This window comes from Mus caroli, chromosome 18, assembly GCF_900094665.2.
Source record: "Mus caroli chromosome 18, CAROLI_EIJ_v1.1, whole genome shotgun sequence".
Lineage (NCBI taxonomy): Eukaryota > Metazoa > Chordata > Mammalia > Rodentia > Muridae > Mus > Mus caroli.
The window spans coordinates 22,962,774-22,973,512 of record NC_034587.1 but is presented as its reverse complement, the minus strand read 5'-3'; the positions used below and the strand labels follow the sequence as shown (position 1 = coordinate 22,973,512).

The 10,739-nt window shown below is 39.1% G+C and overlaps 1 long non-coding RNA gene across 1 annotated transcript in view; it reads right to left on the bottom strand.

The window, feature by feature from the left end:
- The window catches only part of LOC110284485, a 53,558-nt gene extending 43,280 nt beyond the window's left edge, over positions 1 to 10,278 (bottom strand). The window contains exons 1-2 of the long non-coding RNA XR_002376954.1: positions 10,251 to 10,278; positions 4,758 to 4,972 (exon numbers count right to left, since the gene is read on the bottom strand). This is a non-coding gene — a long non-coding RNA (uncharacterized LOC110284485). The remainder of the gene's footprint in view (positions 1 to 4,757; positions 4,973 to 10,250) is intronic.
- Between the last annotated feature and the right edge of the window lie 461 nt (positions 10,279 to 10,739).

Here is a 10,739-nt window from a genome sequence, read left to right as displayed (position 1 = left end):
TGTGTCTGTGTCTGTGTCTGTGTCTGTGTCTGTGTCTGTGTCTGTATGTGAGTGTGTGTGTGTGTGTGTGTGTGTGTGTGTGTGTGTGTGTTAGCAGATTTCTCATTACTGTGACAAAAAAATACCTAAGGAGCAAAGTTTATTTAGTCTCCCAGTTTCAGTTTCTGGGTGTTCAGCCCTCTTATTTGTAGCTATAATAGCATAGGACATGACAGCGGAAACTCATGGCGGGGAGTCTTATTGACCTCACAATGGCCTATACTGACTCCCATATCTGCTTCATTGATTTCTGCTAGGTCCCATTACCTCTCAGCAGAACCAGTGGATAGTGACCAACCGTATAACACGTGGGCACTGGGGAAACACTACAGATTCAAACACTATGGATGACTGGATGACCCCTTAACACCTTATCATGGGAGCCTGGATCCTCAAAGGTCAAGTGTTCTCTGCATAACCAATGTGACTACAAAATAAACCCAAATTGGTGAGTACAGTGGGTTTAAATGTCTATCATCCCTCACACAGCCAATGCTTTCTCTCAGTAGTCTTCAATTATGGGAAAATCTTAACCCTGTGGTTAGCTTTATTTTGGGAAGCAGAGACATTTTCTGCCAAAGGCCAAGAGTGGCATGCACCATTTGGATCCAGCAGTTAAGTGCAGCTGCTTTCTGAGAGTGTGCTTCCTACATGATGAAAAGATTAGCTGCCTCTCCTGAGTCAGGGTGCAAAGACAGCAAGGGAGTCAGAGGTAGCTCAGGAGATGAACTGCGGCCCTACAATCTCAAGCTCATTTAATGTAGCTCAGGTGATGTTACAGCCAGAAGAACCAGAAGATCACTTTCTTTACTGACCTCCTCGTGGTTCTACTACTTGAGTCTTTGACTCCAAGTTTGTTTTTGTCATTCTCAGAAGATAGATTTTATTGTAAACTATTAAGTGGACATCAACATATTATTATTAAATATGTAGTAGAACTATGTTATAAAGAAACTGATATCTTCACTTAGACATGGTGATGGAAACATAGATGAGAATAAAAGAAACAGTCATAAATGAAGGCGTCCCAAGGTTAGTAATGCTATGTTCCTTTTATGGATTGATTTAGAGGAAATTTATACTGGGACCTCCTGTTTTCCTTATAATAAAGAGGAATTTAATTTTTAAGCCAAACCAATTTTTCCTGCTTGAATTTTCTTACATAAGGCATTGCATAGGTATGGGAAGAAGCTAGTTAGTAACCGACTTAGCAAATCCGTAAGTTCCTAGAAGTGAAAATTTCTTTGGGGAAAGAAAAAGAAACACAAGTTCTGTAGAGATTCAATTTTTGCATTTTTCATTGATTATTTTTTTTCTAACCTTTAAAAGCTTTTCTTGGTATCCATAGCTTCTAAGTGTGGATTTCTTGATGCAATGAATGTGTGTTCCTCAATACTCAGCATGCTATTCCCTGGAATTCTCATACTCCTACGATTTGCATGACAAATGATCTTACAAGTCTGTGGAAATGGTACCATGTGGCAGGCAGTAGACAGAGATCCAGCAAGAATATTAATACCCTGATACCATGCCACAGCTTTAAAAAAACTTCTATCGATGATAGTGAAAAATCAAACAAGATAGTATCTATCACTTTTTCCAAAGGTGATCCACACAATGTGTTAGAACTGTTATGCAGACACAAGCTCAGTACTGTACATCTATGCTGTTGTGATCAAACTTTGTCTGCCTGGATGCTAAAAGGTACATATCTACATTCTGTATTTTCTGTCTAAAGTCATCTAAGATCAACACTTCTGAGAGTATATATTTAGGAGCTATTTTATTAACAAGGAAGATTTTCTCTGATCCACAGTGTCAAACATAAATCCTTGGTTCTCTTTCTTTTTGCAGTGAAATGACCAAGACTGCATATTTACCCTTCTATAATTCTTTCAATTACAAGTGGTACTAGTATCCTTTGAAGGTAGGTGAAGTACCTATAACTATTTCTAGTTATCAAAAATTAAGCTTCTGCTGGAGTAGCCATTTTACCCAGCTTTTGCTGAAAACGTTCCCATTATATAGTCCCCGGCAAGCCAACTCACCCAAAAGATTCATCAACAAACAAGAAAAATGAACACACTGCCCACCTAGAATGTACATGAGCCAAGTCCCTACAGAACTGTTAAGTCCAAGCACTGTTATAAATGTAATGGACACTTATTGCTCCTCATCTCTCAAGAAAAATGTCAGTATTATGTACTTGAACGACAAAATTAATTCTAAAGAAGTCACAATATATCCTGCCAATATATAAATTCATTATTTTTCCTTAATACGCTGTGAAGTCTTATTCCACTTTATCATTGCATTCCTATTCTGGCTTTTCATTGTCATTTGTTTCTGTTTATTGTAAACTCGAAGAGCTTCAAAATTGTCTTTAGAGCTCTCTACTGCTCATCAGGAACAGCCCAATACATTTTCCAATGTGACCTAAATGACATCCATCAACAAACATACAACTAAATTATCTTGTAATTCCTATTCTTCAACTACATTTTCTTCATAAAAATACCCACATCATTAAATAACATTAAAATAGCCTTCAGCAACCCTAGCTGCGAGCTCCTGACTTGCTTGCACACTATCTCTTTTTATTGCTGTTCCTCCTGCCCCCTTTTTTGGTATCAGATTGGATCTTGATAGATTCTATGTTTTAACATTCTTCATCATCCATTAAATTGTTGTTACTGAGTTTACTGGAATGAGCATATCGTCATATCTCTATAGCAGAATGTGATGAGAACTATAAACTATAAAATGTTGTCCATCCTAAAAAATAACCATTTATCTTAATGCAGATTTATGGGTGGTGGTAGAAAACTCAGAGATGGGGACAACTTATGAATAGCATTGTAAAAGCCACAGTAACAGCCAATACTGCATTTCCTGACTTCTCTAGGCCTAGTCAAAGGGAACTAAGAGGCACTGATCAACACCACAGATTATGACATTGGGGAAGAGTTGAGCCTTGAAAGACAATTGCTTACAATGCTCAAGAAGGTCACCTGCCCTTTGCTGTAGAAGAGATTGTATCAAGAGTGTTTATAATGCTAACATCTTTGAAAGGGTCATCAAAAACGAAGAACTAGGACCTCACTTAAAAGATGTGCAGAGACTGGGGAGATCCATGAGCAACTGTCTTCCAACATCCTGAACACGACACAGTCACAGTTTTTATAACACTGAGTTCTTGTTACCCCTAAAACCGTCAATCTCTGTCACTGGGTTTTGAATTTCTTGACAATAGAGACAGAGTTTTGTTATTCTGGGCCTTGTATACAGTGCATGACACACAGTTGAGAAATCAAATGTATCTGTTTCAAGAAAGAAAAAACCCTTCATTGTGGGGTTGGTGATATGTGTGCAATGTCAAGTGTGTCAATATATGTTACATACATTTAATTATGTGCATCAATTATACTTCAGTACAGCTTAAAGTAATATAGTAGCTTTCAAATTCTTCTTTCTCATTCACATTAAATTCATATTCTTCTATAGTTCAGGTCCTTTCTCTTCTTATTTTGCTTTATACGGTGGACACACCAAGAATTCCTTCCCCTGATATCTAAGGAAGGGTATGTTGTCCTGGAGCTAGAGCATTCTAGAGTTCATGGAAATGATTGTGGTGTTTCATTGCCACTGTTCACTTGCTGGATCAGAATCCACTAGGAGATACATCTTCAGTGGCTCTATAAGGATATTTCCAGACAAGTGGAACCAAGTAAAGAAGATCCAGCTCGATATAGACAGCACCAGCTGATAGACTGGAGTCCAAGACTGAATATAAAAAGATTAAAAGTGAGAAGGAATCCATTCTAAGTCCTAATGTTATCTGCTCCCTGCCAACGGGTTATAATATGTCCAGGCAATCCACACTTCCACTACAATATTGATATCCTTGGGCTTTTGCATATTATTTTACAAACTTCCTTGGCAATCCCTTCATCTTCTATCATTTGCTGTGTTTTCATTTAGCTTTTTTTTTTAATTTCTGTAGCTACTAAGAAAGTTAACAACTTATATTTTAAATTATGTTAATAGATAATCTTTCAATTGTTTTGATAAAATAACACAGAGAAAGGAGGCATTCGGTAGATATTTTTAGAAATTCTAAACCAGAGGTGCCTTGACCTACCATGACCAAAAGAAGAAGAGAAAAAGAATCTACAGACAATATGAACACACACAGTATTGCCCATATCTTAGACAAACCCTCTTCCTTGCTCTTCATTGTAGTCTCTGACTCTGCAAGGCTCACTGCTCCTCTAGTTTTTAAAAGGGTAGATTAGTTTTATAGTTTTATATACATGGGATTGTCCATCATGCATGCCTTTTTGTGACTCCACACTATGCTACTGTGCTCATGCTGCTGTGTGTGGTGAGGTGTCTTCATCTTCACTGCTGTCTAGTAGTCCTCTAAATGGACAAACTGCCATGTACCTAGCACTTGATTATTAATGGGAATTATAGTAGCTTCAGATTTGGGAGCATTAGGACCAGTTCTAGTTCTGCTTTCAGCTTCACAGTCAGAAAACCAGAAGGAGCCTAACTCCTACCATGACCAAAAGAAGAAGAGAAAAAGAATGCTGCAGGATCCACAGATTTGTGTTTTCTCTCGAATCCATAGGAGATAGGAGCCTACAAGACAAAGGACTAATCTAAAACTAAGTAAACCCAAGTGTCTGTCAAAAAGAAAAGGAGTTCTTGCTCACCTGGGACAATGCTGTCAGACAGTGGCAAGGACTCAGCAATAACTATTATCAAATTGTTAAGGCCACGTGCAGAATTTTGTCAGAATAGAGATTTCTTGAAGATACTGATGTTGTAGGAATGTACAAGTGTCCTGGGTTCCTGTAGATGTACCTTACTGGTAATGATATGAAGGGTCTGGTGAAGGTCCCAAAGGAGTGTCACTTGTCATTTAGGCCTGAAAGAAGAGAAACTGCGGATACATTCTGGGGGAAGTGAAACCCAGCCATATTCTCCTTGCCTCAAGTTCTTCATAAAAGAAGACTTTACGATGAAAGAAAAGAGGGTATAAGAAATGTCAGCTTATTGCCTCATGGTTAATAGTTAAAAACTATCGCGTCTGACAAACCCCAGTCTTCTAAAGGTCTATCCATACTTTGGTGCTGTTTCTACTCTGCTCTTAGGGCTAAGCCTGGGCTGCATTAGGCAAAGTTGTCTAGCAGATCAGACTTCATTGAAAAAATATATACATGCATATATATTTAGCTGAGTAAATCCTTACTCCAGGGGAGGGGCCGGGAATATAAACTGTGTCCACTGATAGTTTAATTGTTAGCTTTATAGGATTATATGATTGTCTTGATTGCTTTAACTGAAGTAGGAAAACCCACCCCAAATGTGGGGTGGCACCTTCTAGTAACAACCCATATAAGCAAGAATGTGGGAGGAGGCTGGTCATTCTCTTCTTGCTGGCTCAGCCTGTCCTCTGGCCACAGAGGTGATTTTACCTGTTGACGCTGCCCAGGCCCTCTTGTATGATATTTAAACATGTTTCTAGGCTTCATATGAGGACTGAGAAACAATGGCTCACCATAAACCCTGCAGTTCTTTGGCAACAGTCTGAGTATGCTGAGGCACCCAGCCTCATAAACTGTGCTGGTTTCAATTTGGCAGTCAGAAAACCAGGAGTATCATCTCCCCAAAATAAAAATGCTGCAAGATTCACAGATTCATACAGGAGATGTGAGCCTACAAGACAAAGGACTAATCCCAAATCTAAGAAACAGAAGTGTCTATCAAAGAGAAGAGGAACTCTTGTTCACCTGGGACAATGCTGCCAGACACTGGCAAGGACTTGGCTATAATTCTTACTGAGTTTCAGCCAATCAGATGTAAGACAGCTGTGGTTATTATTTTCAACATGCTATGTAAGGTAACTTAAATTATTTCATATGAGTATATATACATATGTGTATGTTCACTTAGTTGGGTGTGTTCCTCTAGATAATCTTGACTACATAGCTGCAAAAGAAGAGCAGCAGCAGTAGGAAAATGTCAACACCAAAGCACAGACAGCAAGCACATTTATAAGGCTGAGGTCAGACAAAAGAAGAGAGAGTGGTGATTTCCACTACAAAGCTAAGAATCATTGAACAGAGGGAACAGATTGCAGAGGGATGAGAACATGAGGAAGCCTATCTAGTTAAAAGGGAGAAGGTCTGACACTGATGATGGGTTAGATGTTAACAAATGAAGTCCCGGGATCTTATAGGGCTTGAGGAAGTCAAAGCAGGCAAAGATTTTTGGTAACTGCCAACAATGAATTGGAAACTTGGCATAATATCCAGGTAGGTTTGTGCAAAGCTTCAATCCAAAGTTTTGCTAGAAGGAAAGTCTCATTCTTTTCAAGTATATAAACCACTAACCTTAGCCTCAAATATCTTATGCAAAATATGTCTTTCAGCAAAAATTATAAATCATATGCAAAAGATTTAAAACACACTTTAAAGAGATATCACCATCAATAGAAGTGTATGGATGAATAGATGATAGATAGATGTGATAGGTACATAGATAGATAGATAGGTAGATAGATAGATAGATAGATAGATAGATAGATAGATAGATAGATAGATAGATACATTGATACATTGATACATTGATACATAGATAGATACATAGATAGATAGTTAAAGATAGATAGATAGATAGATAGATAGATAGATAGATAGATAGATAGATAGATAGATAGGGTTCTGCCATGCATACATCCACAAATGTGTGTGGGGGGGAGACAGACAGACAGACAGACAGAGACAGAGACAGAAACAGAAACAGAGACAGAGAGACAGAGAAAGAAAGAGGAGACAGAGAGAGACAGACAGTGAGAGACAGAGAGACAGAGAGAGAGATTTTGAAACTTCCAGAAAAGAAATTAGAAAGGCAATTTGGACACCATGCATATCATATTGGCATTTTTATCAAGGAAATATTAGAAATGAACCAACAACCAAAAACATCCCTCTTTTGTGTTTTTTCAGCATAGTTAAGGAAAGAAGCTATGACTATGGGTCAAACTTAAGCAAACAAAGGAAACAAAATAGGAAGAGGAGAAGAGAATGAGTAAGACAGGGAAAAGAGGCAGGGAAAGGAGAAAGAAGAATGCAAAACTATTGTGATACCTGAAAACAGAACACCATACACATCACAGGCACTGAAAAGGGGAGGAGAGGCATCTAAATTAATGACAACTATCACATGAAGCAAGGAAAAGGACTAACTTTTAAAACAAGACACATTATATTTAGGCTAATAAAAGGCAAAAGCAAGGACAAATCTCGAAATTGACAGAGGGAAAAAATATGCCTCATCTGTAGAGAAACAAAGATCCAAATTATGCATTTTAAATTTCTTTTCTGAAACCACAAAAACCTAAAGAAATGAAATATCATTTTAACCTATTGGAAAGAAAGCCTTTAATTCAGAATTCCATACTTGGGGAATAAAATGTCTTAAAAATACCAATGAAACCCACTTTATCAAAGAAAGACAGAGAACACCCTGTCAGAAGACCTTTACTTGAAGAAATATTAAAAGCTTTAAGAGAAGAAAAGATTTGGTACCAGACTCACTATGCAGAAACTAACACTGCAGAAAAATAAAAAGAACAGAGGTGGCAATGACATTAATGAAGAAGAGATAAAATCCCACTCTTATTTGTTATAAAGCAAAACATGAAAGAGAACTGTCTAAAGCAAAACTAGGGGCAATACATTGTGCTTATAACATATGTAAAATGTATGAAGATGATACAAAGGCTATAAAAAGAAATTGGGGTTGACATTTATGTGAATATGCAGTTATTCTTATATTTACCAAAAATCTTTAACTCTATACTTTCTAGTCCCCTGAACTGTCTGGGCTCGTGGGTGTCTAGAATGACAGTGTACAGCATGGAGAAAAGACAAGAAACTCCCTGTCCACAACAGGCACCCCCAGATGGACAGAGCAAACTATCACCCTCCAGAAGCAAAGAGCACCAGGTTCCCCACAGAGAAAAACCAGACAGATATTACAACCACTTTTATATATTTCTATAGCAAACTAGAGTGGGACAGATTTCTTTTCAGAAATTAGGAGAAAGTGCTGTCCAACTTCTTTTCATTCTATTCTAATTTGGTCCATCCTGGTGTACTTTATCACAGATCTTCGGATGAAGGCATTTGTGGGGAAGGAGTATGGGAGAGAGTTTGCATGTGTGTATGTGTGTGTGTGTATTAATGTATATGCAGGTATGTATGCATGTGTAGGCCAGAGTTCCACCTCAGGAGTCATTCCCAGAAACTATGCATCCTGTCTGCTGAGACAAGGACTATCACTTGCCTGAAACTTGTTGGTTTTCCTAGACAGGAGTGAGCTAGTGAGTTTCAGAGACTCTCTTTTCTCTGCCTCCCCAGCACTCAGATTGCCCAGAAAATGCCCCTTTCAGAGCAGTGATCTTTAGGTCACACTGGAGTTAGAAGGAACAGTTACATATGAATACTTCTCACCCCTAGCTCTCTCTCTTCTACCCTTCTGAGGGGCCCACTTACAAGCAACAGAGAATGTGAACCCAATCTGAACCCAGCAAGAAAAAGCTGGATTTTATAATTGCCTAGTAAGGTAGAATCTGAGATAGGAATCACTGCTTTTTGATGGTGTCAGCTCTGCAATGGCTGAGTGAGCTTTGGAAGGTTGCCTGGTTCTACTTAGCTCCAGGATGCCACACTGAGCTAAAGAATTTGGCTGGTGTCAGTGGAGACCAGGCAAGATTGAGGTGGGCAGCTCCTGACAAAGAGCAAGGGGAAAGGTGGGAAATCTGACATAGAGCCAGTCTTACCTTCAATGCTGCCTGCATCATTCTAGCATGACTTGGGAATGCAAGGACCTGTCACAACCACTATCAGAAAGCAAGGAGAAGATACCTGGAGATATCTGTACCTAAAGCACAGCAGGGCCAAAGTGTCTAGTAGTGACTACTTTGGACTAAAGAGCAGAAACAATTGCCTCAGTGGATCAGCTCTAGTTAATATGTACTTGATGGAGTAATCCTGAGACACTGCCAAGGCAAAATTGACCACATCCACAGCTCCAGATCTGTCACCCATGGCTTCTGAAGTAGCTCCCTATAACACCTGTCACATGTCCAGCAGATGATTCTAAATGACAATGAAGGTAGACAAGTGAAGGCACTTCTCTAAGACTAAACTGTGCCTCTGTGTCCGTGGGAGACCATACTTCCAAGTTCTGAGCCTCAGCAAAGACTGTTCTCGTAATGAGTAAGTTGGGAACCTTCTGCATGCTCCAATAAGATGGCTGGTGTGGTTCCACTCTTCTTAAGAAAGCAGAAGCCTGCTAAGGCAAACTTGATTGTCTTTTGCTGTTTTCCCATCACCAAGCCTTCCCTGAACTTGCCCATCAAATTCTCTGTCCAGCTCTTACTGATACAATGTGTGGACATATGGTTCTGGCAAAGCCGAGAGGCAATGAGGCATCTGAGCACGGATACAGAGAGGTATCTGTTGATGCCTGTCTCTGAAGACCAAGCCACCTCCTCCATAGGTGCAATGGAGGCTGCAGAAAGCTCTGGCCTTGGACTTGTCTAAGATTTTCACAGTAGGAACATGTTTGCACACTTATGTTCATATAGGGTAAATCCAGACAATTCTAATTCTGTTTCCTGGCCCTGCAAGTTAGAACCACCCAAGATTTCAGATTCCAAGGATTGCAACTCCAAACTGAGACCACAAAAGGGCTGCTGTGAAGGTGAGGGGACAGATTGCAGGTTCCCTTCAGCAAGGTGATCCCAGTTCCTTTACATGTCACTGTTACGAAGTTCAAATACTTTAAATAAGTTTGCCTTACCATCACTAGGACTTGATTAGACACACTATGATACTATGATAGAACTTCAGAATTGAATATTACATAGGCTTTAAAAGAATAAAAGTATCTCCACAAACATACTGAATCAAAAGAAAAAAAAATTTTCTCATTAAAATCTCAATGTCTCTGTGTTCACCTAAACGCTATGTAGGTGAGTGTCTCTGTATGTCTATGCTCTACATTTCTGTGTAAGTGTGTGTATGCACCTCTGCCTCTGGTGTGTATATAGAAAGCATGTGATTTCTAGGTAAAAATCTATAGTGTGTTTGTGCTTTCTGTGCTTTCAGAAAGTGTGTGCATGTGTGTGTGACCATGTACATTTTATTATGTGTATCTGTGCTGTGTAAGATACATATATACATGTGTGTTTGTCTCTATATATACTTGACTATTCTCTTTCTCTCTCTCTCTCTCTCTCTCTCTCTCTCTCTCTCTCTCTGTGTCTCTCTGTCTCTCTCTGTGTCTCTCTCGTGTGTTCTCTGTATGCCACTGATAATATATCTANTACATGTGTGTTTGTCTCTATATATACTTGACTATCTTCTTTCTCTCTTTCTCTCTCTCTCTCTCTCTCTCTCTCTCTCTCTCTCTCTCTCTCTCTCTCTCTCTCTCGTGTGTGTGTGTTCTCTGTATGCCACTGATAATATATCTAAGTTCACAGCATGATTATGGATCTATGCAGTTGTGGATTGTGTACCTGAGTTCACTGATTGTGCTACAATTATATGGGATCCCTATGTGTCTGAACATGTGTTTGTTCAATGTTTTCATGGTGTCCGCATATGAGCTCCCTCCCGCTC